This window comes from Aquila chrysaetos, chromosome 9, assembly GCF_900496995.4.
Source record: "Aquila chrysaetos chrysaetos chromosome 9, bAquChr1.4, whole genome shotgun sequence".
Taxonomy (NCBI): domain Eukaryota; kingdom Metazoa; phylum Chordata; class Aves; order Accipitriformes; family Accipitridae; genus Aquila; species Aquila chrysaetos.
Genome location: NC_044012.1, coordinates 2,334,783 through 2,362,301, shown reverse-complemented (window position 1 = coordinate 2,362,301; position 27,519 = coordinate 2,334,783). Strand labels below are relative to the sequence as shown.

The 27,519-nt window shown below is 44.8% G+C and overlaps 1 protein-coding gene across 1 annotated transcript in view; it reads left to right on the top strand.

Annotated features, from left to right (window-relative positions):
- The window catches only part of ZNF469 (zinc finger protein 469), a 240,142-nt gene that overhangs the window by 32,265 nt on the left and 180,358 nt on the right, over nucleotides 1-27,519 (top strand). The gene's annotated exons all lie outside the window — the stretch shown is intronic.

Here is a 27,519-nt window from a genome sequence, read left to right as displayed (position 1 = left end):
AGGACCTCGGTGTCCCTGCTGATTTCGGTTGCACTCTCACAACTGGGAGTACTGTGCCTGTGAAAAGCAATCGCCTTCCCAGCTGTTTCTTATCACAGATGTAGCATGTCAGGAGGAAAAAGCCCCATGTGTGACCTGAGACATCCCGCTTTTCTGAAGTGTCTGAAATGCTTAATATTTTTGTCAAACTGATCCCCAATCTCTTTTCATCACATTGAAGTTATGGCATGCTCTGATGACCACAGAGCCCAAGGCAATGCTGAGTTCTGGCTATACGATTAAACTGCGTGAAGTGCTTCACGCATTTACGTGATAGTTTTCATATGTTTTCTTGTTGGTATTTACTACTCTGTTACCTCTGTTTCCGCTTATAAATGAGCGTGTGGCTGCAAAAGTAGAGAGGGGAGAAGAAAGCAAGTCAGATTTGCCCTCTTGCCCTACATAGGGAAAATGATATAGTGCATAGGCACCAAGCCATTCCTCGTCATACTGTCAGGATCATCCTCCGTGAATATTTTTCCATCTAGAATTTGCTGATCTGCTTTGCTGGTATTTTTTGACCACACTTCTTTGTTTATTCCCCAACCACTTAGGATGAGCAAAAATTGCGCTGGCAAGAACATTTGTGGGAAAGCAGCATCACGTTGCATACTTGTGCGAATAAATATTCACAAGAGAATCCACGTCGAGAGCTCGCACGGCCGCTTGCGAATTCTCTTCTGATTACTCACCAAAGAGGCTTGTTGAATGTTTATAGCTGTTTGGTGGGCAACTGGCAATGAAATTGGGAAGACTTGTAATTTGTCTAAGCCTTTGATTGTCAAGTCTGGGATAGAAATGAAAGCATCTGGCCTGGATTGACTAATTGAGTGGCACTGGTAGCCCAGACTCATAGCAACTCATTTCTGTCTGTAGCAACTCCAGTTTGTCTGTTCAGGCTATTCATCAGAGCTAAAGGCTGCAGAAATTTGGGAAGAATCACAGTCTGTTTATAGATTGTTATGACTTAAACGTAGAGCTGGATTTGCTGGATAAATGAACAGAGCATTATTTGACCAGCACTAGGGAAATGGGAAGACCCTATTTACCTTTTGGTTTTAAGTGTTCTTGAAGCAATTACCAGTAATGCCTGTGCCTCTGGAGGGCTGTCCCTGAATGATGATTATTTCCTGGGACTCCCAAATTCTCTGCTCCGAGTGCCCTGCACTGATGGAAACTTCTGTCTGGTGTTCTGCTTCTCCCCTTGCAAAGTACTGGGAAAAGCAGCTCTTGCCTTTGATACTTGGGTAGATTGGGCTTCACAACCGAGTAAACTATCACTACTTGATTGCTTGCTCTGTTGCCCTGTCGGTTTTCCTGTAGTGGAGAAGAAAGCGCTAATAAACTGTTCCAGTTGCGGTTCTGTAGACAAATGTGGTTTTTGGTGGACGCTTTTTAAATGGAGGTCAACTGTCAAACTGAAGTTGCCTCATTCTTTAAGGATTTGGTTGACAAAGGTAGCTGAAATAAAGTTGGATGTTTTTCTGAAGTGTTGGATGTGTATCTGAAGAAAGCAATTAGCATTTTGCAGCATAAAGCGTGCACACCAAATGGATTAAGAATTGGCTGATACATCTGAAAAAATAGTCATCATCAGGGAGCCCTCTTGAAAGAAGAGGTTGCTTGCTGGGCTTTGTGGAGTTTGGCACACTGTTAATTCCATCGTCTCATCAGCGACCTAAAGTCATGATAAAATTACTGCTGATGAAGCTTTTGTACAGCTCACGCTTTGGCTGGGAGGTGCATAGTGGTGACTAAAGAAGTAATGCTGTGTAGTCTGGAAGGCTTGGTAAGCTCAGCCCACGGAAATAAAACATGCTCTGATGCAGATGTAGCTCTGCATCTGGGAACAAGGCAGGCAAGCGGTACTGATGGCACTGCCGGCTGTGCCGCAGAAATAAATGTCTTTGTGAAGGGCAGAATGAGCTCCCAGTGTACCAGGCTGGCAAAAAAAGGCCAGTGTGATGCTGGGATGTGCATGCGGGAGAACTGTGTTTTACCCCACCGAACCATGTGGGTTTGGTTTTTTTTTTTTTTTTTCTTTCTTTTCAAAAGGATGTCAACAAATAGAAGTCAATGTGGAAAAGGGCTAGAAAAATGATTTGAGAGCTGGGGAAAACAAGATATTTAAAAGCTCTTAATCCACTGAATCTATAAAAAAAAAAAGTGACTTTATACTTATGCACTGGAATCATTTTGAGAGAGGAAAATTTTGGAAACAAAAGGAAAAGATATAGTGAGAATTTTAGCTGGAAGCTAAAACCAAACACATTCAAACTTAGATACAAAGCACGTGTTTCTGAGTAGGAATGCCACAGAGGATTTACTGTCTCTTGATGCTTGTCAAATCAAGCCTGTGTGCACGGGAGGGGTGCTTTTGCCAGGACCCAAATGAAGCTTTAATTGTATGGCTTTAGGTCTTGGGCTTTATACAGCCGGGTGAGTGGGTGAAATGTAATGGTTGGGGTGACGCAGGAGGTCAGAACAGATGATATCATGGTCCCTTCAGGACTCAAAGCTTTATGAATAAATGCATTTGAAAATTGTGTTATATTCCAGTGGAAAGGACTGGCGTTCCTTGAGATTAAAAGGAGAGATTGAGACTTGCAACCACGATAATGTCCCTGTTGGCTGGAGCGTTGCACCAGGCAGTGTTGGCTCAGCCCACCTTGTCTCCTGTCTCCCTAGTACGTTCATCAAAGGAGCTGAAGCGCTTGGGGCTAGTGCTCGTTACCAGCTACGTAGCTTTGGAGTTTTCTTTTGTTAGAGATCACAGAAAATAATACTTAGGTGAAAGACTGGTCAAGTAAAATAGTTGGTTATTAAATACCGTTAGGTGTCTGTACAGAATGAATTGTTGAAATCCAGGGTAGTTTTATGTCTTGCTCCAGGAGCTCTGAAACACAAGCAAACTGGTTTGTTGAGGCAAGGAAAACTCAGGGTATATTATTCCTTCCTTTCGTATCTGTCCGACATCTCTGTAGGTACCATTCTGTCATGTTTCCAGTGTTCCATCAGTAGAGATAGTTCTGATGAAGCAGAGGGGTGATAATAAATCCCCTACCCACCAAGCCCATTTACTCACTTACCAAAGAAATACTTTGTTTTGGGAAAGCAAATATTTTAGGCTTTGTGTAGCAAGAAGAGGAAAAAATATTTTCAGGTCAGATATGTGACTTGTGATGATTTCTAGTTCTAATCCAGTGCCACACTATATTGTGATGAAGCTGGGGGATTGATCCCAGTGATGCTCTGCTCCCTGGAGTCCCTGAAAATAGCAGAACGTTTTCTTTTGTAGGCTGCAATGTGCCCATCTTGCCTTCCAGTCAAATTCCATTTTCCTTCTATTATAGAATTGAGTAAGCAAGTTTAATTATCTCTATTGTGTTAAATGGTTTCCAGATCGGAGGTAAGTGCCTCTAAGCAATAGGTAAAATAATGTTATCCATCTGCGTCCCTTTGGAGTATGGATGAAGGATGCTGTGTATTTGTTGCTGCGATGTTATTACCTCTGTAGCTCGTGTGGCCCGGAGACAGCGGGCTCAGAGTCCATGACTCGTGATTAGGGGTTTTGGTGGTGTTCTCTTTTTTTTGTTGTTGTTTGGCTGCAGCTGGAGAGGAAATACCTTAGTGTTGTCAGCTGAAATGTAAACAGAATGTCCATCGTCAATCAGGAGTCATTGAGGTTCATCTGCTCTTGCGTTCTCTCATAACCATGGGAGAAGCAGATTAACGTGAAAAATACTGGTGCGTGCATGTGGTTTTGTGCATTTAAAGCTAACCAGATGTTTGAAACGTCTTTCTGAAATACAGATGATGATATAATGACTCCATAGTAATACAGAGCATTGGCAAGGGAGACATGAATATCCCTCGGTGTGGCATGTAGAGATGAACTCCTGATTCGTAGGCTTGGATGAGTTCAGGAAGTTCACAGGCTACCTAAGGACAAAAGATTTGTGTTCCAGGCATGCACTCTGTCCTTGGTAACACACAACACTGCTGGACCGAGAACGTCTTCAGGTTATTTCATTTAAGAAAAGCCTCCACTTGATGATCGACTTGGCGCTCGCAGGATGCCTCTAGTCCAGAGGTTTTACACAACCCTTACTCTGCTGTGAAGTCCCTTTGGTGGTAGGTGGGCCGGAGGAATGTGCCGAGCTGGCTGCGGTCGCCGGGACGGCAGCGGCAGGCTGTGCCCCCGCCGCGGCGGGCAGCGCTGGGGTTGGGACGTCTGACTCCAAACGCGTTGCCGTTCGTACGACGTGGTGCTCGGTTGATCCTCTAGCAGAGAAAGAGGAAAAAGCACGCGAAAACCAGACACGATGACTAGACTGATATGTTTTTTGGCCACTTACCTATAAGATTTTGAAAGCTAAAAATGTGAATGGGAGGGAAACAAAATGCTCTGGGGTGCAGGGAATCTGATATGGAGGCATTGGGCCCAGTTCCTCAGTAGGAACATTATTGTCTTCAGAGAAGCTATGCATACGTTTCTTTTTATACCAAACGAACAGATAGCAATTTCCTGCCTCGCTTAGGTTTCAAGGCCGTAGCCTGCTTCTGTCTTTCCCCGTTGCACAAATTCGTGGCAGCGTGAGGAATGCGGCATCTGTCAACACGTGCTGCGAGAGAAATACAGAAGCCAAAACCCGGGGCTTGACAGGAGGTGGATGACTGTGTTTTAAATAATAAAATGCCCTTTCCTGTTAATTTTGTGGGGGTGAGTTGCAGGAGGAGGGGAGGAAGGCTATAATGAATGCCGTGATTTTGTGCTTGGAGGGCAGAGAACGTGTCAGAAACGCAGCAGGTACCGAAAGGGTGTCAGTCTGGGGACAAAAGCAAAACATAGCCCATGTGGTCCGTGGCAAGGTCAATCTGGAATGATTTTGCTAAAATGAACAAACTTCAGCAGCGTTTAGTCTGGAGCGACTACAGCTCCGTGTGCTTTCTAACCTTCGTTACACCTGCTTGCTGGTTTGCTTTTTTGGCTAGAACCCTGCTTCTGTCCCTTTGCTTTCTTCTGGATCCACTTAGTAGTTGACCGAGATACCTGAAATGTTGGCGCCTGTTTTCTGCCTGATGTACGAGTTGGAGGCACTATAGTGTCACTTCCATTTCTAACCGATTGCTTTACCATTGGATTTAATCAGAGGTTTTGGATCCATTTGTTTAAACCTTAAATACTCAGCTAAATTTGAACAGTTTAGCCAGCCTGGGTTGGACCTGCAAGTCTTCTGAAGGTCTTTAAGCTGTCTGTAGTCTCTGTCACCCCTGGTTTCTGCAGTACAGACACCCGCGGCAAAAAGCTGTCATCCTGTGTGGAGTCAGCTCCAGTCTTGTAACGCCTGAAAAACGATAACATTGATAGTTGTGGTAAGATAAATGGCTTGATTTTCTGCATTTTCTGCAAAAAAATGGATAATGCTGGTCACTGAAGTGAAGGATCACCTAAGGTGTTTGAAGATGCTGATTTAATTGGCAAGTTTGCTTCTAGCTACACAGTTAATTCTCCAGAGAAGGTCTAATTGCTTGGCGCTAGCACAACAATTTTCATCTGCAGCACATGATTAATTTGTGCTGCTTTTTATCCCCTGAGCCTACAGAACAGTGCCCTCTCGTGTGCAGCACCGAGATGAGCTGGAAATGATAAATCTTTTTCCAAACTAGACATAACTTTTGGAATGTCAGTAAGAAATTAAGACTGACCTGTCACCACATGTTGCTTTGCTTTTTTTTTTTCCTTCTAGTGTTCTATGTGGCATGATGGCTGTAAACCATCATGTGTAAATGAATGAGCACTTTTTTTATACTTCATACTTTCAATACACTAAATTAACTTCTTTATTCTAGTAGGGGGGAAAAAGCCTAAAGCTTTCACCTATTTTCCTGACTTTCATGCTGTAGCTAGTGTAGATTCTAGTGATTTGCATGCACATGGCAGCAGCTGTGCTCATGTGCCAGAAACCGGAGATTAAGTTGTAGAACACAATTTCAGAATAGTCCCAAAAGAATAGATTCAACATTAATATGTGTATTACACATTGCCGGTTTGGGTTTTGGGGTTTTGGTTTTTTGTTTGGTTTTTTTTTTTTTTTTTCGTTGTGGCTTGTCACTGTAGTGGGACTGCTTCAAGTGCATAGTGAAGTTGAAGACCTTGGTTTGCCATAGGCTCTACAAATGAGAGAAACCTGTGTGTTCTGTCCTGTGCTGCTCTTTTAGCATGATCTCCCTTCCAGTCCTGGCCTGTTGCTATGTAAAAACCCAATCATTTTGCTGGTTGGGCTGTGTATAATAAATTGCAATCTCCATATGTTGGCAATGGTCCTTGCGTTCTTCTATCTCATCTATTGTCATGTTTTACTCTAAGCTACTCTTTCAACAAGCTAACAGTTTGTCTTTTTTTTTTCTACAGGGACTTATCTGAGTAAAGTTATCCAGCCTAAAGCTCTTAGGTGCTTTGTAGGAGATGTTCTTTTTATATATGGCTAGATACGAAACAATAAACTTAATTACAGACCAGTATGTATAATGCTGGCATATGGATTAGAAATGCTGTAGTACTTTTTGATTAGTGCTATAATAAAGGCACCTCCAAATTAATGCTCTTTGGATATGATGAATTGGAGATGACTGCATGTGGTTATATTCTGCTGCAATGGGCAGAGTGCCATTGTAGGAGAACCTGTGCTGGGAATCAACTTGGGTTGGGGGGTGCTTGCTGTCTGAACGTATTCAGAAATAATTAATCTAGGGGTAAGACTTAAACCTTTTATGAGGCTTATAACCCTGCGTCTCTGGTGCCTCCAAACTTTGTTGCTGTGGAAGGAGAGAGTAGAGTCTGTCTTTTTTTAACTGCGTCATGGGCGTGTTTGTTTAGCTAGATGTATTTAATCTCTTACAAGTTGGAGGAATGCATGTTAAATAAACATTAAGTTTGGGCACTTTCTAGAACTGGGTGTGTTTGCCTGATTTTTAGGAAGGGTGATGTGTTTGGATGAAGGATTTATATTTTGCAGTCAGGTTCCCATTGCGCTTACTCCAACGGCTGAGATCCGACGTTCAGATCCAGGATGCTGCGTTCAGCCAAGGGAAGTCATAAGGGGAGTGGAATTGTATAAGCCAGAGATGATGTCCACGTGGGTGAGCCTCTGGAACGCAGGGTCCCGTTCAGCAGGGCTGCGTGTGAGGTGCAGCATCTGCCCTTTAGGATCTCGCTGTCAAGCTGTGAGCTGCAGCTGATGGCGTTTCCCCATGCTTGGTCCTGTTTTGCTTCCAGCAGACTTCTTGCATCAGTCACCACTTATGAGGATGCAGCTTCTAGACCGGTCCTTCTGATCAGTCGTTAGTGGTTGGTAGCTCCTCTGTTCATAGCGAGAGGAACGCCTACCACCTCTGGCACCAGCTTGGTGGGAGAAACAATCAAACTCTTTTTGGCCAAGATAACTGGAACAATAGAAAGCACTGCTCAAAGCACTGGCCTTGCAGAAAGCCTGAATCCGAACCGACTCGGGGTAATCGGAAGAGTTTTCCCAGAGTGTGGCTGTGAGTACAGGGCTGGAACCCCGACTGGCTTGTGGGTGTGCGAGTCTATATGTGTCAGAAGTGGCAAATGGGCCAGGAAAAATCCACGGAAGTGATGGTGCTGTGCCCCAAGAAGATGCCAAGAGAATGAGAGGTTTCTCAGGCAGAGCGTTGGCTATGAAAGTAGGCTTGGAAATGTCTAAGAGGAAATTCTCCTTCTGTTCCTACTCAAGTCAGGGAAAAATGACTTTGCGTGCACATTTTTCAGTTAAACGGGAAGCTACTTGACTCTTTCTCTTGGAAACCAGGCAAGAAGATCCTGGGTGTTAGCTAACCATGCAGGTTGAAAGGGCCAAGACTGCACCTCTGATTCTTCTGCCCGTTACTTGACTACCAGAGCCTTTGCTCTCACCTTGCCACTGAATCCAAAACGGAAGGGTGGCACTAATCCCACTGTTCAGACCAAGGGTCCGTGTATGTTGGAAGCGGTGCAGAGATCTTCAGATGGAACCAGTGTAGCAGAATGATGCCCCGGTGTCCTTGCTGGGAGGCCAGGCTCATGCCACTGAGTGCAGGACTGGTCCATGGTGGCCTGTTGTGGGCTGGGCTGGGCTGGCAGCGTGCAGGCTGCTGCTGAGGGCTCAGAGCTCTAAATTTCCTGCCTGCTATGGATGTAACACCAAAATTGTCTCCCCTAACATTGTGTTTGCACGCGAAGGCTGTAACAGCAATTCCATGTTCTTATAATCCTTCTGCTCGGATAAAAATCAGATCTTAACAAATGTGAGCACATGAGGACTAAAGACTTTTATTACAATATCTTTTTAATTATCAAGGTGAGGAATCGCGTTTTACAAACTACAATAAATTGAATTTTATTATGGTTTGTGTGAGGACTTATTTAATAGTAGATTACACTAGACACTAACAAAATTCTTTTTCTTTCTCTAAGGTTTATTTGTCGCTTGTTGAACTCTAGAAAAATGAGCTGTGAGTTGAACCAGAGGGTTACAGATATAATCCAAATGATGGTTCCTATTTATGGTTTAGATTAGCCTAGTTTAATTCCAGATTGCAAACACTTTTAACATCTGTGAAATCCAAACCAGGCAGTTACGCTTTATTAAGATCTAGCTTCTACTATTTTCAATAGGTAATTTGTGAAGTCTCAAATACTGAATTATGGCTGTTTGTTTTGGAAGGAGCTTCACTTATTTTTTTTTCTCTTGTCTGTACTCATTGGTAATCCTGGTGTTATGTTAATTCAGGGCTTCTGTGGAGCCTGCTGCCATAAGCAGATAGGGAGAGAGGACGGCTTTGGTAATGAGGAGCATCCACCCTAAGCTAGTAACCACTGGGTTATTTCACCTCCCACTCAGGGCTTGGCTTATTTCTTGTCTTTGTCACATTCTCCTGAGGAGTGGCAACTCTATTCTCTTCCCTCTTCTCTCTTATGCTTTGTCCTTTGTTATGGAGACCATGGGTCCAGTGAGTGACCCATGAAAAGCCTATTTCAAGTTCATAGGTTTTTCCTACTGCTTTGATGATTATTTTTGTATGTGGAAGCCTCTGAAAAACTTCCAAGGTCTCTCTTTCCCAGTGTGAAAGATGTCTCGCACTGGTGTGCTTGGGCTGAGATGTGGCAGCATTGTATAGTTGAGAAGTTAGAGAGGACCCATCTTCTCTGGTGAAAGGAGTGGAGACTACCTGATGCTTAACAGAAGATGACAATTTCTTATGTAGGGCTCTCATGAGACCTTGGTATGGCCTAAAAGAAAAGACCGTCTCTTAAAAGAAGGCCGACCGTCTCTTAAAGGAAGTGGGGACAGAACCAAGTAGAAGTTTGGGACACAGGTTAAGGGAGATGCTCAGAGGTTGTATTTGCATAAACAAATGCATCAGAAGTGTTTGAATAGACTTAGGGAACTTAGCATGTTTTTCTTGTTAAGTACATGTGTTGAGTATGGCCCATCAGTGCCTGCATTAGGAGAAAACTCCTGAAAGCAGAAGGGTCTCTGTTTAGCAAATACAGGTGTAGTAAAGGGTAACGTGTTGGTGATGGAGACTGGGACTGTAGTTGACCCCAGCTGGAACTTGACTTCTTGCTGATGAAAGAGGATGGAGTCAGGCTATGGCAGGGCTGGGTAACTGGACCAGAACAGCCCCTTTGTGTGAAGCAGCCAGAGGACTTTGCATTCTTTTTGAATAACACTGAAGTTTGTAAAAGCTTTTGTTCATTCAGCTCTCGGTGATGAAAAGTCGCCCTCTCAGATTTTGGTGTGGTGGTGTCTTGCAAATAACTGATTTATTTCCTGATTCTTAACAGTTTATGGTCACTGTGATGGTCAGTCCGTACAAAAAAAAAAAAAAAAATGCTTGCAATTCTGGATGCTGCTGTTGCAGACAAAATTTGCAAGCAAGTGTATACTGGATATCAATTTTTGTCTGTTGAGAAGATGCTGGTATTGGGGAGGGGGTCAATGTGCAATTCCCCCAACTTGCTCTGTGTGTTTTGAAATGCAGAAGATGACAAAACTGAGCCCATGTGAAAATAAATGGGAAGGCATAGGTTAAACAACCTTGCAGATACAGTGGAGTGCCAATATGATCAGGTTTATACTTCCATTTTAATTCAATTCCCTAGGAAAACTTTGGAAAAGAAATCCAATAAAACTATAAAGAATGGCAGACATTTTCTGGCCCAATGGCTATAGCAAGCATACATGTTTAAGAGATTATTTTCATATGCATGTAGTCATCTTAGAGTTCTGGAAGGGAACAGTTTGTCTGTGATTTATAATAAATTATTCATCCTTTTTATTACCATAATAATCGCTTTTTATGGTTACCCAAGTGAATGCTATTATGAAAGCACAGAAAAATCTATTAATTATTTTCCAGGATTTTATAGTATTTAGTTTTTTCCTAGTTTTGCCCTTCTGTAGATTTTTGATGTTATCAGAAAGCAAAGCATTTATTCTTTTCTAAGATAAAAGTCTCTAAGCACACTTATTTTGTGTATTGTGCAACAGCATTGCTATTTGCAGAGCTTAGAAGAACATGAGAACGACTCGGCTAGGGAAAGTGCCAGTCTCTGCAACAATCGCTGGATGCTTCTTCCCTGCCTTTTGGTCCCAAAAGCAGTATGCATTCTGGGTGTGTTTCCATTAGCCTTGTGTAGGTACGTAATTGATTTAGATAAATATCTCAAACAAGGGTTGTGTTCTTAAAAATACAAAACACTGACTTGTGCCAGGAACAAATGGAAGTAGACTGGAACGGAGGATTTTTCCCCTTCCTAGGGGGAGGTTCTAGTGCTGTTTAGTAGGAGTCCCCAGGGCCCAAACTTGTGCAAACTTTAATGCGGAGGCTGTGTTAAACTTATAAAATCCCCTTCACAACCTGGTTATCTGGGGTACTGAAGGACTGGACCCATCATCGGACCTGTATCGTGTTTGTTCGTTTGTTTTTTCAAAATAAGTAATTATTTAGTAGATCAGCAGCTCGTAGTGCCATTTATTGCCATATCTTCGGGAAGTTACTCTGCCTTCACAGCACGGAGAGTGTGGTCTAGGTTATTGCACTGGGGTATGTAATAGTTCTGGATTTGGAGTTAAAAGCCTTATGAAATGTCATTGGACTGGCATATAGCTGCTGATGTTAGAGGCTAAGTGAGTATGAAAAGGATGCATAAATCTTTCTTCTTGACTCTGTCTTGTTTTTGATGGGCTGAATCTCGTTTAATGCAATCTTCACTGTTGCATGTAATGCTAATTTGGTCTATATCTAATGTTCAGTCTATGGAGCACTAACCTTTGCAATGAAGTGGGACTGAATACAGGGGTATCTCTGCATAATCAAGTAATAACAACCTTGTACCTCTTTCATGCCTACAAGTTGGATAGCATAAATCTTCTGGAGCTGGCCGCTTCTATTCTATGCAGAGACAGTGCTTAAGAAAATCAGTTGCTTGTTTTGCACTTTTGGGTCTCCTTAAAGTGAGCCCACTGGATGTATGCGTGCAGTTCTTGTATGACACCATACAGTGATGAGAAGTTAAAGTGTAAAACAATAATAAACGCCCAGCACAGCTGGGAGGTTGGATCTTGGTTCATCCTGTATGTCTCTGATTCACTGGTCTCCCCTGCTGCAAGCATGGATTTTGACCCAATGTAAATCCAAGAGGTCACAGTTCAGCAGTGTAGCTAAGCACATTCCTAGGTGAAGGCATGGGACTAACCTTGTTGTGTCCCGTGAGACTAGTCTCATGCTGAAATAACATGCTGAACTGCAGCCTAAATACCTAAGAAAAAATATTCTCCGAGAAACCTTTCCTTCAGAGCTTGTTTTATACTGTACATCTATTTGGCCTCCAAGTGCCGTAAGGGTTGGGAACATGTCATCTTCTGGGGGTTGTGCAGAGCCAGATCACTGCTTAACACAGCCATAATCCTGTCATCTCTAGTTTACATCATGAGCATTTCAGAAAGGGAGCTCCTCTTTCTTTTCTGTATTAGCAGAGCACCAAGAGCCCTGTCAATGCTCAGTAAATCCAACAGCCTCTTGGGAGTTGGCCTTTCTATTAAAGTGCTTTTCTGCTTTATGAATGATGGAAGAACTGCAGTTTATAGTAAAAAGGAAAAGTGTGCAAGAACAATAAGGTATCTTTTTATGTTAGGTAGCATGTGGTGCAAGGAAATAGCACAGAAGAGCAATTAAAAGGCTTTGCTTGGGTGAGGTTTGAAAGAGACTTTCTGGCAAGCTTTGAAGACATGTGACTAACCAGTCAGGTGAAGAGACCTAAAATTCCTTTTGACTTGGAGGAGGTGTAGAGGAGGAGTCTCTTTTGCCAGGAGAGAGGATTGCAAGGGGGAAAGAAAAAAAAAAAAAAAAAAAAAAAAAAAAGGAAGAACTGCAGGCTGGATGTAGGGCAAAAAGAGGGAAGGATGGCCAAGACAGTAATGGTGGAACATGTCTGGAGAGACTTGAAGAGAAATCATCCAAGAATAACGTAGGAAACATGACCATCCTACCCATGTTTCTCAGCTGCAAGATGCAATATTTCCACTTGTGATTGGCACGCAGTGGGGCAGCAAGTAGCATCCTGGCATGAAGGTGACACGTCTTTCAGTAGAAGCTCTGGGAGTTTTGTGAACTGCCAGTGAGTGACATGTTGAAATCTTGACGTACAGAGTGCTTATGATCTAGGCTAATTATTGGCTTTGTGCCAGTTTTTATGTGTGTCCTTCCAAGAAATAATGTCATTCACATTGGCACTGAAATGAGAGCTGCAGCCTTTAACAGGCTTTTGAGAGAAAAACACAAGTGCAGTATTAAACTGTATATCTAAGAATGGTCTAGCCACACAGCTTAGTTTGGATGGAGCAGTCTTGGCAATTGCATTTACCTCTGGAAATTATTCTACCATTTTCAGGCACAGGTAAATGTGATTACCGAGACATTAGTCTCTGTAGTACGCCAACAGAGGCAAGAGCCATACATGGCACATCCCAAGTCAAATAGCTTTTCTTTTTCCTAAACCAGGCCACTGGGGACATCATATGCCAGAGTTTTAAAATGTTAATTCTAGATAATAATCAATGCTTGTTAAGAAATCAGTGGGCTTCTGGCTAAAATTGAAGGAAACTTTTCAGTAACGTAGCTCATAGATTGGAAGATATGGCTTTGTTAAGGCAAACCTGTCTGTATTTGTAGAAATCTACTGGTGTTACACAACGCGTGCAAATACACAATTTCTGCCTTTCTCGAGGCTCCTCTCTGTATAAATGATTGAGCGCTACCTTTTCTCCTGGTGTGCTCTAACTTTACAAAGGTTGACCCTCCTGTCTATGATTTGAACCTGGATTTCCATTAGCCGATTAAATGGCCTCCTTATGAGCTGGTCTGGAGTGGTCAGGTTTTTGATTTCATGGCAATTCTTGAAAGATCTTGAGTTCCTCCTTACGAGGAAGGGACGATTTCAAAATGGTTCTAGTACATTTGCATTCACAACATATTGCTGGTGAACGTGCTGACTTGTAGTCCAAGGCTTCACTTCTAGAAAACTGGTAATGTAAAAGTACTGAGTGCATGCAAAGTCTCCTTCCCATGGTGTTTACACCCTTCTTCTTTCACACCCAGCAAATCCTGCATAAGTGCACTATATGCTATTTTATGATGCTTCTAACTGGGCCTTTCATTTTCTTCTTGGTCCTGTCTCCATCAGTAGACCAGCGGGAGTGGAAGATGCAGTAGCCTCTTGGCCATCTGGTTTCAGTGTTGGCTTTGGTTTGACGTGGCACTGGAAGTGAGCACTGCTTGGGTGCTAGGAGGAAGCCGAAAGAAGCTAATAAGAGATGAATTCTTTACTGACAAATGCCAAGTAAGCCACAGTAGAAGAAATAATTGGAGCTGCTTCTACAATTTTTCTGTTCTAAGTTTATTATATTAATCGGGATGGAGTACTTAAACTTCTTTGTGGTTGCTCAATGTAGCCTTTGGCACAATACACAACAGTGGTCAAAAAAAGCAAACAGAAGTGTTAAGAGGCATACAAAACACATGGAAAATATCTTGCCATTATATAAATCGGCTGAATGCCTGTGCCTGAAATGTTGTCTTCCATTCTAGTAAATTCATCTCATAAAGTAGGCAGCAAAATAAGAAGGAATTTAGAGGCAGGAGAAATGAAAAGGGTTAGCATTTTAATATTTTGGAGCTGTTTTCCCATAGTGAATTTTGAAGTCATTGGAAGGAGTATAAAGCAAGGAGATAAGTTGACTTAAATGTTCTTCCTGAGAATATGCAACAAAAAAGATGCTCAGTTAAACTGAAAAATCAGCAAACTGGATTGTTGGAAGATGTTGGGTACCTCACAGAATCACACCGTGACGATGAGCTCTATGGGTTACAACTGAGATAAAAGTTAAACAAGACTCAAAAAAAACCCCCAAAACCAAACCACACACCCCCTGCCCCAAACTCTGCAACTAAACAAATACCCAGATATCTAGGAGTAAAAGTACTAAGGCGATTAGAATCTAATAAATCAAGATGAGGAAAGGGATTTATAAATGACCATATGTGGTTTGAGGTTTTTTTGTTTACTCTCACAATTTGGAGGAATTTCTTCCTCTTCACATGGTGAATGGAGGCAGGGATGCTTGTTGTGTGTAGGTGAAGTCAGTACAAGAAAGATGGTGGTAATTTTCTGGCATGTCCTAGCAGTTTCAGGAAAAGATATTTTTACCTTTGCTTTTTCTTCTGTGAACCAGGGTTTTGAGCGCAGGGCAGACTTATGGCTTTTGGGGGTGAAGAATCCTGTAAGCCGTGGGCTCTTGATGCAACCTTCTCTCTCCATCCTCCAAGGAACATGCTGCCTCTTATCTGTCCCCTCTTAGCCATTCTTCTACTTCCATCATCTTTCATCTGCCCTTAATTAACTTTTCCCATTCTGCTGAATGTACGTACTCCTGAGATTAACGTAAGAGGGAGTGCAAAGTTTCAAGAGAATTGAAAATCAATTTCTCTGTCTTCATGTACCTGTCAAGGATTGAGCGCCAAGGCTGGAATTTGTCCTCCGATAGCTGATGGTATCACCTCCACCTAAATCACCTTTCTAGCACTGCTTAAGATATATTATTAGCCTTAGCACCCTGGTTGCAATCCAGTTCAAGTACAAAGCATTTGGTGAAATAGGGAAGCAGTGTCTGTCTGTGAGAGCAGAGGGGCTGAAATCAATGCCGACTCCTCCACGTCTGGCAAAAATGCGGTCGTGGAGCGAGAGGAAACAATGAATGGTGACAACTCCTGGGTCCTCATCTCTGACAAAAGCTAAGCCCTGGTGTTTCTAAAAAGGATTGAGAATCAGGGCCCTTGAGTTAGACTTAATCTGCTGCTGATCTATGTGATCTATGGGAACGCGGAGGGGGGATGTCTGTTTCTACATCTAATCATTTGCAGGCATGTGATTACAACATTTAATGATCATGGACTAGGTCAGTTTTTAATTAGCTGAGCCACATGATAGGCTTTTGCAGTGCCAGCAAACTCTTTCCTTATTGATGTCTAGTCTGATGTTACAAAATAGCAGCTGTGCCAGTGAAATCATAGGTTTATGGGTTAAATCACGTTGTGTAGCAGATTGTATTTCCCAATCCCAAGCTGTTTTGCTCTGAACTGGATGGGACATGGTGGGTCTAAATTTCAGCATGCAGTAAGTCTCCTTTTGTTCAGTGTGTTGTGTAGCATGCAATAAATAAGAAAAATAATGCTCCAAAATGCTTGGGAAGTTAGAAAGGGGGAAACATGGCTGTTACAAGGACTCACATGATACTGTGGTCTGGTGGAATCAAATGCTGTTACTGATTGAATCACATGTTTTTGTACTAGTAACAACTAATAACACCCCTTTCCTCCCCAAAAGGACTAAATATAGTCCTGAGAAACTCCAACCAGTGAGGATTGGCACCAGATTGTGACTTTTCCACAAGCCCTGTGTAGTGGCCAGTATACGGTCGTGCTGTTCCAGGAGCAGATGGCAGAGCAGGCTGCACAGTTCTGAGTCAGTCAACTTCCCTTTTTCCCTTCCCTGCAAGGAGGGATGTATCCTGTGCTGGCTTTGTGCATCGCTTCGCATCCATCATCTTGAAGTGGAAAGGGCAAATGTATGACTTTGGTTTTCCTGGCCCACACGTGGAAGGTAACAGTCCCCCGTTTTCCTCCCTGCTATGTGATGGGGGTGGAGGAGATGGTCCCCCCGGTGATTAGACGGGCCATGACCCTTCCAACTTAAATGCACAAATTTATTTTCCTAAATGTACATCTTGACACTCGCGCACTGTACACATGCTCTGCCCTTGACCCCCGTTGCATGCTAACTATAAAAGTTTTCCATTTATTTCTTGGAGGTCTGGAGATTTCAAACAATGCTGTCCCTTTGAGCCATCCAGGTCTGGACTGTATTTAAGTGCCGAAGTATAGCCAAGTTTGAACACACTGAGATCTCTCAAAAATGTGCACGTGAGCAAATCTTTCCTTATCGTACTCTTCTACTGAGCCAAGGAAGAAGTCCCTGGTGATGCTGATTTTCAAGCCGGGGCACATTCAGGGGAGGGTGTAATTTCCCATGAAAGTCTGGTGCTGATCACTTGTGAAGTCAGGGCTTCCAACCTGTTGTGCTGTTGATGGTTCATAAATTCATCAAATTTTGGGCTCAGAGACCACTAGTACAATTTTTTTAATGATTCCCTGTAACGTAGGCTGTTGAATTATGGTTCTTCAGTTGTTACAGTTTATATGCTTTTTTTCCTGACTTTTGTAATTGGGTTTAGCCTACTTTGTTTATGCCTTACTTCCTGCCAGCCTGGAAGCTCATCTGGTGAAAACTGACTTGGAGCCAGGGCCACGCTGTCCGACCCTGAACTTGGGCACTTTCCTGCCCTAAAGAGGAAGGGAGGAATCTAGTGCAGACCATTTACCCACCACTATGGCCAGTTACTGACATTCACTGTTACCATTTCAAAGGAGAGGTGCTAAACGAGAAGGCTCTGCATTGCTCTTTTCAGTTAATTAGCTTGCCTGCAACTTTGAGCTTCTTAGGACCCAAGATCCACAGTAAGAAAAAGTGCTCGTATATGGAAGTTTGTCCCCTATCGCTGTTAATTTAATGCTTGGGGATTTTTCCACAGAAGTTTTGTTTTACGGAAAACTGAGTTACACTGCCTAAGACTTGGTAGCTGACTCAAGGATTAAAGTTGTGTTTTATGATCCTGAAGTTGAGCAAGGTTTTGTCCTCTGAGCCTGATCTGGAACTGAAATTCTTAAGGAAGTTGTTGGAGGGAAGAAAGAGACAGGGATTGTAGGTTTGTCTCACGGTTTTCCTATGTTATCTCCCACTTGCTGTCACCTGAGAGGTGCCAGCAGTGCTATGCAAGGATAAAAGCTAGCTCAGTGATGTAGCTGGGTACCAGAGACAGTTTGGCTGTATTGGCTGTAGTGATTAGCAGAGCTCATTAGCTGATACGGAGTTCTGCATTAATGCAACCTGCTGCCTCCAGTTTGCTCCAATCTAGTCCAGGTATGTGCGCCTTGTGCTAGGTGCCTTCACCGCCTTGGTGGCACTGAAGGAGAGCTGAGGAAGGGCTGCTTCGTTGTGAAGTCCTTTCTTCTCACTGTTTGCTTCCCGAAGATTTGAAGCCCTAAGTCTGCCCTTGCCCTTTCAGTTGTGCTCCTGGGTAGGAGAAACCTGCTTATCAGCCTGCTTTGGGAACGTGTTTTTGCAGAAACATTATACGCGGTTCTGTGCAAGGCAGAGTTTGGTGTGTGCAAACTCTGCGGGTGACTGTTCCCTGTCCAGGATAATAAAATCTCACTTCCATCCCATTTAGCTTCAGACCCTCTGCAGTCAACGAGAAGAGATGGGCATCTCCAGATCTTGATTTCAGCCCAAGATCTGAATTTATTTTTTTAGATGTCTATGAAAAAGAGTTACACAAGACCTCTAAGAGCAACTGGACTTCTCACTTGGATACTGCTGTGGGTTATGTTTGTAGACCTTCTCCTTATTTTGGAGGTCCATTCATCTGTTTTACTGAGCCTGGAGTTTTGGAGCATGGTGTGATAGTGGATAGGAGTCTATAGCTGCAGATGTTTTCCCAAAGGCAGCTTTTCAGCAGTTATTCTTTTGAAAAGCAGTGTATGTGTGTGCATGTACATTGGTATGTTGCTGGTGATTATACAGACTGTGTGGCAGCCGGGGGATAAATAACAAAAGATGTGTGGTCAAATAGCTGGTTGCATGCCCATGCAGTTTAATTTTTAGAAAGCCATCTATTCTGAGTTTACCTCCCAGTGACATTGGCACTGTCACTTGCAGAAATCATCAGCTTATTGCTTAAGCTTGTCTGAGCAGGGGCCGATAGGATGGTCTGATTCTTGCTGCAACTTTCCTAGGGCATAGCAACCTTGTTACAACAAGGTTCCATAACAAGACATGTTATGGAAGTCTGTAGGCAGATACCTGCTCCTACTGGGTTGCCTGTAGGTCTGGTGGAGTCTCCATTGTAGAAGGATCTGAGCTGAAGTCAGCTCATGGTGCTTACCAGCGAGAGGTGGCTTATTTTCTTGGAAAGCAGGGTTTGTGATATGTGGAGTCTGAATACCCAAGGCTCGTGCTTGACCTTAGTAACTGTTTGAATTACAGGAGCAACAATGGGCTAAGGCAAGGGCTCCTTTCAGGGTGCTCTGCATACTCAGGGTAAGAGATGTTCTTGCTTTCCTCTTAGCAGATGGGAAATTAGAACAGCACAAAGATCTAATGCAAAACTAGGAAGTGAACCTAGATTATCTGAGTTTTGCTCTATTGCTTTGGTATTTTCTGTTTAATGGGCTGGCACAAGCTTGGCTCTTAAAATTACTCTGGATTCCTGTAAAGACTGGGAGTTTGTGGTTGTGGAAGGCACTAATGGACGTCAGAGTTGTTTCTTAGCACGTGTAGTGCAGGTTGTTTTATCAAAGCAACAGCAGCATGCTCGTGAGACAGGTTACTCTGAGGTATTAGTATGACTTGTTGACTTTCCTCATCTTTCCGTGTAACATGGCTGACTGGTGGGTAGCCAGCTAGCCCCGCACCTCCTCTGCTCAGCAGTTTTGGACACTATTGCCTTTACTTTTGAGACACGGCGATGCTATAAGTACTGCTAATGGCTTCGATAGGACAACCACTCGTCAGGCTGAGTGTGAAAATAACAATTTCATGCCGGTAATTTGACGTGGGAGATTCTTGGCTGATAAGAGTAGCATAAACATAAGAAAGGTCCTACAGGAGGAAATACTGTAAAACCAATTGTAAAACTACTGTTGATGAAGTGCAGCCACCAGCATTCTCCTCCTCGCATTTTTGTGCAATCAAAGTATATTTGGTTTTGCCTGTGGTGACGAATGAAGAGCAGAATTTGGGAGGAATTCTGGTGATGGTTTTTTGTTTTGTTTTTTTTTCCAGGACACTTGGGGTTAGCCTTTGATGTTAATGGTTATTCTGCCATAGAGCTCAGTGCTTCTGCAAATTGATTCAGTGAAGCGTTAAATTCAGATATATCTATGAAACAGGATATAGTTCTCACAGGGAGGTTTTCTTGTTTCTGGACTATGGCAATGCCTTTCATGAGAATATCTTCTTTTCGCCATCCTGCCTTCCTTTTCTTACCACTGCTGGCTTTGCATGTGAACTCCCAACAACAGGAGAAGGCTTGGGAGCTCTGATCCTGGTTGTATCTATTCCAAATGTTTTTGAACATGCCAGTCAAGAAGGCACTGTAGCGTAGCATAATATGAAATATTTTGAGTGTCCTGCTGTAGGTCTTGCCTTTATAAACAAAAGCCATTCCAGAAGTTTTGCAAGGATTGATAGCATCATGATGTATTTATTAGCAGGGCAGATTGGCTGAGATATAGCAGTTGTAACTCACCCTCAATGTGAAGTGGGAAGTTGAATCTGCTGTTTTGTGTGTGGCTGTGAGGGAAGAAGGGCCTAAAAATGAGGAGAGACTTCTTGATTTGAGATGTGTTTTCAGAATACAGTGTTATGTGTCACAGAAGCGATCTGGGATGTTCTAATGGTGTGCTACCTTGATTTTAGTCTTAAATAAAAGAATGTACCCAACTCTTACATGTGCAAGCACATACGTGGGGTGTAAAGTGAAATGGAACATTTCAGTTGACCTGAAATGAAGATTTCTGCCTGCCCGCCCTGCCCTCCCCGCTGGACTTTGCTGCTACTTTGCAGAAAGCTCGAGATTCTCAGTATGTTTTTTCCTGATCTGGAATAAAACCATGGCTCAAAATCTGAACGTCTTCTGAGATGGACCTTACCTTCTCTGCAGTGCTGAACTTCTGCTTGGATTCAGCTTCAGCAGAGCAGCCCACAGCTGGCTGTCGCCGGCACCGATGGGAAGTTTATGAGGGTTTGCAGCTGCACCCATTCAGACGGCTGCACTGAGTCCGTTCCAGAAGTCTCCGTTTTTAGCTCCACGGGTGGACGCTACAAATTACGAGTAGCTTTTGTATTATGGTTACACCAAGGAATGCTGATCATGAACTCGGCTCCTTCGGCGGTGGGTATGCTGTAGGTATGTGTCTCGGCATCCAGGGCCTCGGAGCCCGAATGCTGTAGGACCCCTTTGGGTGCCTAGCCTAGTTGGAGAAAGCAAGAGCACAAGCACGATCAGGTATGTCCACTCACACCATACCTTAACAGGCTTGGTTGAAATGACGTTGCTGGGCAGATATTGGAAGAGCTTCATCCCAGGGCATCTTTCCATTGCCCTCGTTGGGATCAGACCCCGAGACATTGCACGGAGGAGAGCGGCTCGCCCGCTTTATGCAACTGAAATCCCGCTCTGGTTTTTTGGCGTAATGTCGACACACCCTTTTTTATTAATGTGAGACCCTTGGGGAAAGAAGAAGTTGATGGGGTGGGGACCCCTTGGTTTAGCTACGCCAGTTCCACACCCACTCTTCAGCTGGTCTGCTTGCGATCATCGTTCTGGGGAGCAGCGGACCAGGTCAATTACTCCATAACAGCTCCATCTATGACTCTTCAGTCATGCAGCTGTATCAGAATTACAACAAAAACAACCTCAGTTATCCTAGTTGGATGTGAAAGCAGACGCGTGTTCCATGAGAAGCGGTGATGCCAGAACGTGGAGGTCAATGTTGTTCAGTGTTTTTTGGCAAAAGAAAAACCTATCGTATGGAAGCCGGTGCCTGGGGAATCTACATGGAGCGGTGAGATGAGTGCTGTGCACGACTGGAGATAATGGTGCTTGGGGAGGTGATTGAGCCAGGGAATATTGGAGAGCGGCTCTGCGTGGCTGCCAGCAAGCCCCCCAAGCCCAGTGGTCACCCTTCTTTGTGATGAAGTCATTGGAAGCAACAAAACCGTTTATCCAGGAAGCCAACCTGCCTCCAGAAGGCCTGAAGGCAGTGGTGAGTTTCTGGTACCTCTTGGGTCGTGTTATAGGTAGGTATTTGTATTCTTGGCCATCTGTGAATACGGGTGCTGGTGATGCTGCCTCGTTCCCCCTCCGATCAGCTCAAAGTTGCCAAGTTTCTTTTCTCTTTTTTTTCCAGCAAAAGGCTTTCAGCTCTTCTTTCCTGGAGAATGAGGTGCTTAGTACTGTCAGCAACACATTAGCCATCCCTACAGTAACAGACCTGCATCCAAGGGGATGTAGGCAATGTGTTAGTACATGTGGAAAAATCCCCCGGAGCTTCCAATTCACACTGGAATTATTAAAAACAAAAAGTAGAGAAAGTTTTGTTCATGAAACTATGGAAAACACCACTGATAATATCTTTTCAGGGCTATTTCCAACCTCCCACATTAAAAGATGATCTCAAAGTACCAAGTTTTGGGTCTGGGTTTGCAGTTTTCCAGACTTTTGGGACTCGGAGCAGCAGAGGGATGTGGGCTTGAAATAATCTTTTGGCTTCTGTTACACAGAGACTAGCGTGGTAAGAGTGACCAAACCTTCAGCAGCAGGAGGGACCTGGGAGCTGATGGAGATGACACCAGCACGGCAAGTCGGAGCCGGTCCTCTTCTCCTGGAGAAGAATGAAGCTGAGTGTCCAGGCAACAGTCGGAGCCCTATCGTAACAGTCTGTAATGTGGTTTTGATGAGGTTTGCCTTTTGCTCTGAAGAAATCTGTAGCTTTTCATCGTCACTCCCAAGAACTGGATCCATTCTGAAGAGCAACAATACATGGAAAATGGAATATTTTGCTTATTAAAGTAACTTGGAGTTCCAGCTCTGAGGTTGGCAACCAAACCTCGGAGAGGCTAAGGAGCTGGAGAGCACGCCGCTCCCCCCTTCCAAGAGAAACCTCAGTGTGTGCCAGCACTTTTATTTATAATGTTAAAATAAGTTGAGTACATTAAAAGGTATTATTGAGGGAGCAGGACTTAAAATATATCATTTTTATGTTATTAGGCTGCTCTAAGTGAGGTGTCCTACTGCAAGCAGATAATCTGTCCCTCTGCCTAGATTCCACGCTGGAACTTACTGGAAGCTTTTCACCACAAGAATCTGAGCAAACTGATTATTTTCAAGAAAAGAAAAGGGAGATTGAGGAAAATAGTATTGAAAGACATAACCTCAAACCACGGTGGAGAAATTTCCTGACGGCAGTTCGATGTCTCATGACCACCTGATCGCTCCTGCTTATGTTAGGAGTTTTAGCAGATGCCCATAGGGGAGCTCAGCTGGCTGGGAAGGGTTTGGGGTGGGCTGCACCTGGAGCTGGGGCTGGCTGCCCCCCTTCCTTCATTCCACCCTCTCTTTTTTTTTTTTTTTTTTTTTTTTTTTTTTTTTTTGTAGCAAGAGAAAAAACAAGGGAAATCCTGAAGGAATCCAGACGTTTTGAGAGCATCAAGTAATCGTGTTGACCTTTGCAATCCATTCCATCACGTTAATGTCCTGTGGTCTGAGCTGTGACACGAGGAAGCGCTGCTGTCTGGGAAAGGACGCTGGGGTAAAAAAGGTGTTGCAACGAAAGCCAGAATAAGCAGCCAGATCCTCGGAGGAGGAGAGAGGGAAGATGAACTTACCGCATCCTGTCCGCGGGAGCGCTGAGCGTCGGGCTCGCAGAATATTTCATGTCAGAGAAAGATCTCTGTGTCCAGCTGAATCCCCATGCAGTGAGGAATTTCCAAAGGCTAATTTTTCACTGTGAGGTGCATATGTTTATTCCATAAGCACCAGGGTTGCGTGCGTGCACGTGCCAAATTTGACAGCTCCGCTCTCCTGTATGCAAAGGTGACATACATTAGATGTTTGTGCAATGCAAATACGCATGCGTGTGGATGTGAATATGCATGTGCATGCTGTTACCCTGCTGTAATACCAAGGAACTCATCTCCTCTGGCAGCTCCTGTTGGAAAGATGGCCCAGGGCTGTGACACTTACCGGGTGTAGGAAAGGAGATGTTTCCCTTGGGGTTGGAGGGGAGGACTGCAGGCCATACGGTGGATTAATCCTTGTGTATTTGCCCATGCCCACGCTCATCTCTGCAGGTGGGTGCAGAAGCCTGAATATAGCCATGGTCAGAACTACCGCGACAGCTGGCTGAATCTGGCAGGAATAGCTTCAAAACAGTAGGAAGAGAGAACTTGGATCGTACCTAATTTGGTCAGAAAGGAGTTAAGCTACAGACTAAATGGAGCCCACGAAATTATAGAGATGAGCAAAACGAGATGCAAATTTGTGTAGTCCAAGGGTGATTAGAACGTCCATTTCATTTGCCCGAGTTTTTGGGAGGAGGGCTGGGGCAGGGGGAGAAGCGATGGAGGTAGCGAGCAGGGGGTCTGGGGAGGTGGTTCTGGTTTTGATCTGCTTCTGGTGCAGGCTTGTCCAACTTTCTCCAGACTTTCCACAGATCCGAATCCCTTATAAGCTAAGAATAAGCTCGAAGGTTTTTAGCCAAAAAGGGCTTTCCATGTGAACGTTAGAAGCTTAAGAAGAAAACTGTCTTTCATCTTTAACTTTGAATCTCAGTAAGACACTTTCAGGGAACTCCGGTACTGTACAAGTTAGATACCGGAGGGGGAAAGTGCTTAGGAGATGGAGTGCTAAAACTTCCTATGAAGGCTCTTTAGATGATCTCTATGTTATTAAAAGCGTTATTTAGTGCTATCACGGAAGCGCCTGGAGGCCATGGCTGGGATCTGTCATGCCGAGTGTGGTGCCTAGGCAGAACAAGAAACAGAGTGTAAGCAGAGGAAAGTGCAAACGAGGTAAAGGAGAGCTATGGCCTGGGAAGGAGAAGGGAGGCAAGGGCAGGGGAGGAGAAGGCATAATCACAGAAGCAAGCACTGCATGGCTCAGGGTATCCAACACCATGTTTCTCTAGTTTCCAGGATTTTTTCTTATAGCTCTGATGTCCCGCAACTGCTGCAGCTGTAGAAAGGACACATCCTTATGGCTAGTCTCCACTCAGTCCTGTCTGGTGTCTGTAGTTTCCAATCTCAAATATTCCCAACAAATGTTTCAGTTTTAGGGAATATCAAACCAAAACATTGGTAGCAATGCTCTGACATTTAAAGTGAGGTAGGAAGTGGTGGTTAGCAGCTGTAACTAAACGGCTTGGGGAAATTTTCAGACCACTTATGTACACGGAGCTCAAGGGAAGTCATGAACATAAACTAAGGAGCAAAGGGGAATCTAACCATTAAAACCTGTTTGTCTACGAGGGGCCTGTGTTCCTGCAGAAAGGATTCATTGAGCTTTTTCTCCTCTCAAACCACATCACGCTTGTTCTGATGCTTTCAGTGGCTGCCGTTTGCTTACAGCACCCAACAGCTATGAAAAGGATGCTGCAGGCAGCTGCAAACGGACTGGGGGCTCTGCCCAAGGGTGAGCAGACCCCAGAAAAGGGATTTAGCTACTCGGTGGAGGAGCCGTGTCTACGGCTGGGTTTTCCAGGTGTGCAGGTGGCTGCTGCCGGCTCAGACAGCGGGAACGTTGTCCTGGCTCTGGCCGACGCGCCGGGAGGACGTGGCCGCTTGGCTTATGCCCTCGCCCCTTGGCAGCGTTGGAGGGAGCTGCGGTGGCTCTCTGGGCAGCGCTGCTTGGGTAGTCCTGGAGCTCGGGTCAGCCGAGCAAACAGAGAAAGCGGCCACCTTCTCCTTCAGGATCCCCTGAGTTGGAGCAAGCGTTGCTAGGGAGGTGGGTGAATTAGGATGGGTGACTTCTCAAAAGCAGCGGCTTGCAGAGCTGCTAGAAATGAGACGGTGGCCTTTACGTAGAGGCTGGGATCGTATCTGATGCTTTATCCATCCTACAGAATTAAATTGCCACGGCTGCTGGTGATGCTTGTGAGCGGAGCTGGCCTAGCTCAGCTGCAAAAGGTTTGTGCAGGCTCTTCGGTGCGCTTGCTAAAGCTTCTTCTGCGGTGGGCTTGTGGAGGGCCATTTGACCCACTTGCAGCAGGGGTATGGCACCTGGGGGAGCTCAGAGGGCCCCCCCGTCAGGCTCGGGGCCCTGCAGGGAGCCCCTGGGGAGCTGGTGTGGGGGGGTGGAGGTTCCCCCAGCGCTCACCAGCACCCAGCACGATTGCTCAAGCTAGTGCTGTGTCCAGAGCTTTGGCTTGAGCTATTTCCCATAAAATACTGGAGTGGAAAAAAAGATTTTTTTTTTTTTTTTTTTTTTCTTCTGTCAAGACCAAAAATTCCCTTTGGGAGGTGAGGATCCTTCTGTGCCTCCAGCCCCTGCCATCAGCAGCAGTAACAGTCCCCGTGGTCAGACCCAGCGCGATAGCCGCTGCTGAGGCACGCACCAGCCTGGATCCCGGCTCGCTGCATGGGTCAGTCCATGCGAAGGGTGATAGGAATGAGGGCTGTGTTTCAGGAAAGCAGGCCAGCACTTGTTCATCTGTATTACTCTGCAACATTTTTGTATACGAACTAATTTTTTTTTTTTTTTTTTTTTTTTTTGCTTTTATTCTCCCCTCCCGCCCTCTGAAATCAGCGCTAGTAGCACCAGAACAAACAAGCAAGCTGTGCTGGAACTGCCTCTGACAGCTCTGATAACGCTGGGGCTCGGCACGCAGGCTGCAAGTCACAGGGGTTGCTGCAATATAAATACTTCACAATTAGCTTGCAGTGTGGATTTTATTTTTTAAAAACGATTTTACAGCTCTGAAATTGTTTGACCAATTTTTTTGGCAGGGAGGAAACATGCAAGGAATTCAGGAGGACAAATTGCCTTTGGTACTAAGGCGAGCATTTAAACAGGGTACAGACGGATGCTCGCTGCAGGAGTGGCAGTGGGTGTTTTTAAGATGCCAGTGTCCCCGGCTGGTTGGTGGCAGGTTACTGTTCCCTGAGCTGAGCTGGGGGTGCAAATTAGCTATAAGCACCTCTGATGAGGATTAAGCCGCTCTAGCTGAGTCAGCACTGCAGCTGGTGAGCGGTGTTTGTGGATCTGCTAATGGGACTCAGCTGGGGAGATGGTAACACGCAGCTGGAGGTGAAACCACCATCTACCATGGCAGCTACCTCAGCAAAAGGCTGGCCCAGTGTGCAAGGCTGTGTTGCTTGGGGTGAGGACCAGGCTCCCCTGAGAAAGCTGTTGGAGCTCTTCTTGCTCTAGCGAAACTATTTTGCCTGGACCTGAGGCTATTTTCCAGCTACTTCTCAGAGCAGGCAGCACGGACCGGCTGCTGCCCCAGCGTAAGTTGTTTGGAGTTGCTTGGCTGTGCTGTGGGGTTTTGAGCAATATCCATTTGTGAAAGGGGTTTTGCAGAAGCCGTTCTCCGGATTGAGCTCTCCGTAACGCCCTACGGGGAAGGCTGGTGCTTTCCAGTAGGTCTCTGCCCTCCACCAGCCCTGCCTTGCTGTAGCGGTGGTCTTCTCCAGTGCCGAATGCCACCGCAAGCTGGTGGGGCCCCTCCGGTGGGTAACGGGGAATGCTGGCAAAAACGCCAAGCCTCGTAGCTGTTTGTGATCCAAACCAGCCTTTCGATTGCTGAGGGGCAGCCTTGGTTTTGGCTTTAGCTATCTCCACCTATTGTGCCCAGGGAGGCTGTCCCTAAGAGCTGCTGTTTCGCAAGTTTGCTGGGGCGGCTGATTCTCAGTGGTTTTGGAAGAAATCTGCCTGTCCCTTCTCTCTGGTGACCCAGCACCTTATTGTGTCCTCCAGGTGAGTCCTCTCAAAGATTTCAGCTGGGGATGTGACACTTCTCCTCTTATTCCCTTCTCTAGGACATTCTGGGAGACTCTGATCTCTACTGGGACTTTAGTTCCTATTCTGGTACTGCAGCTCCAGCTGATTGCTCCTTAGGCATGCCTCTCCCCTTTGCAAACAATAGCTAAATAAATGTTTTTCCATGCAATCCTGCAAGGGCAGAAGATTTGCTGAGGACAGCAGGCTCGGCTACTGGCCAGCCTGGGCTTTGTCA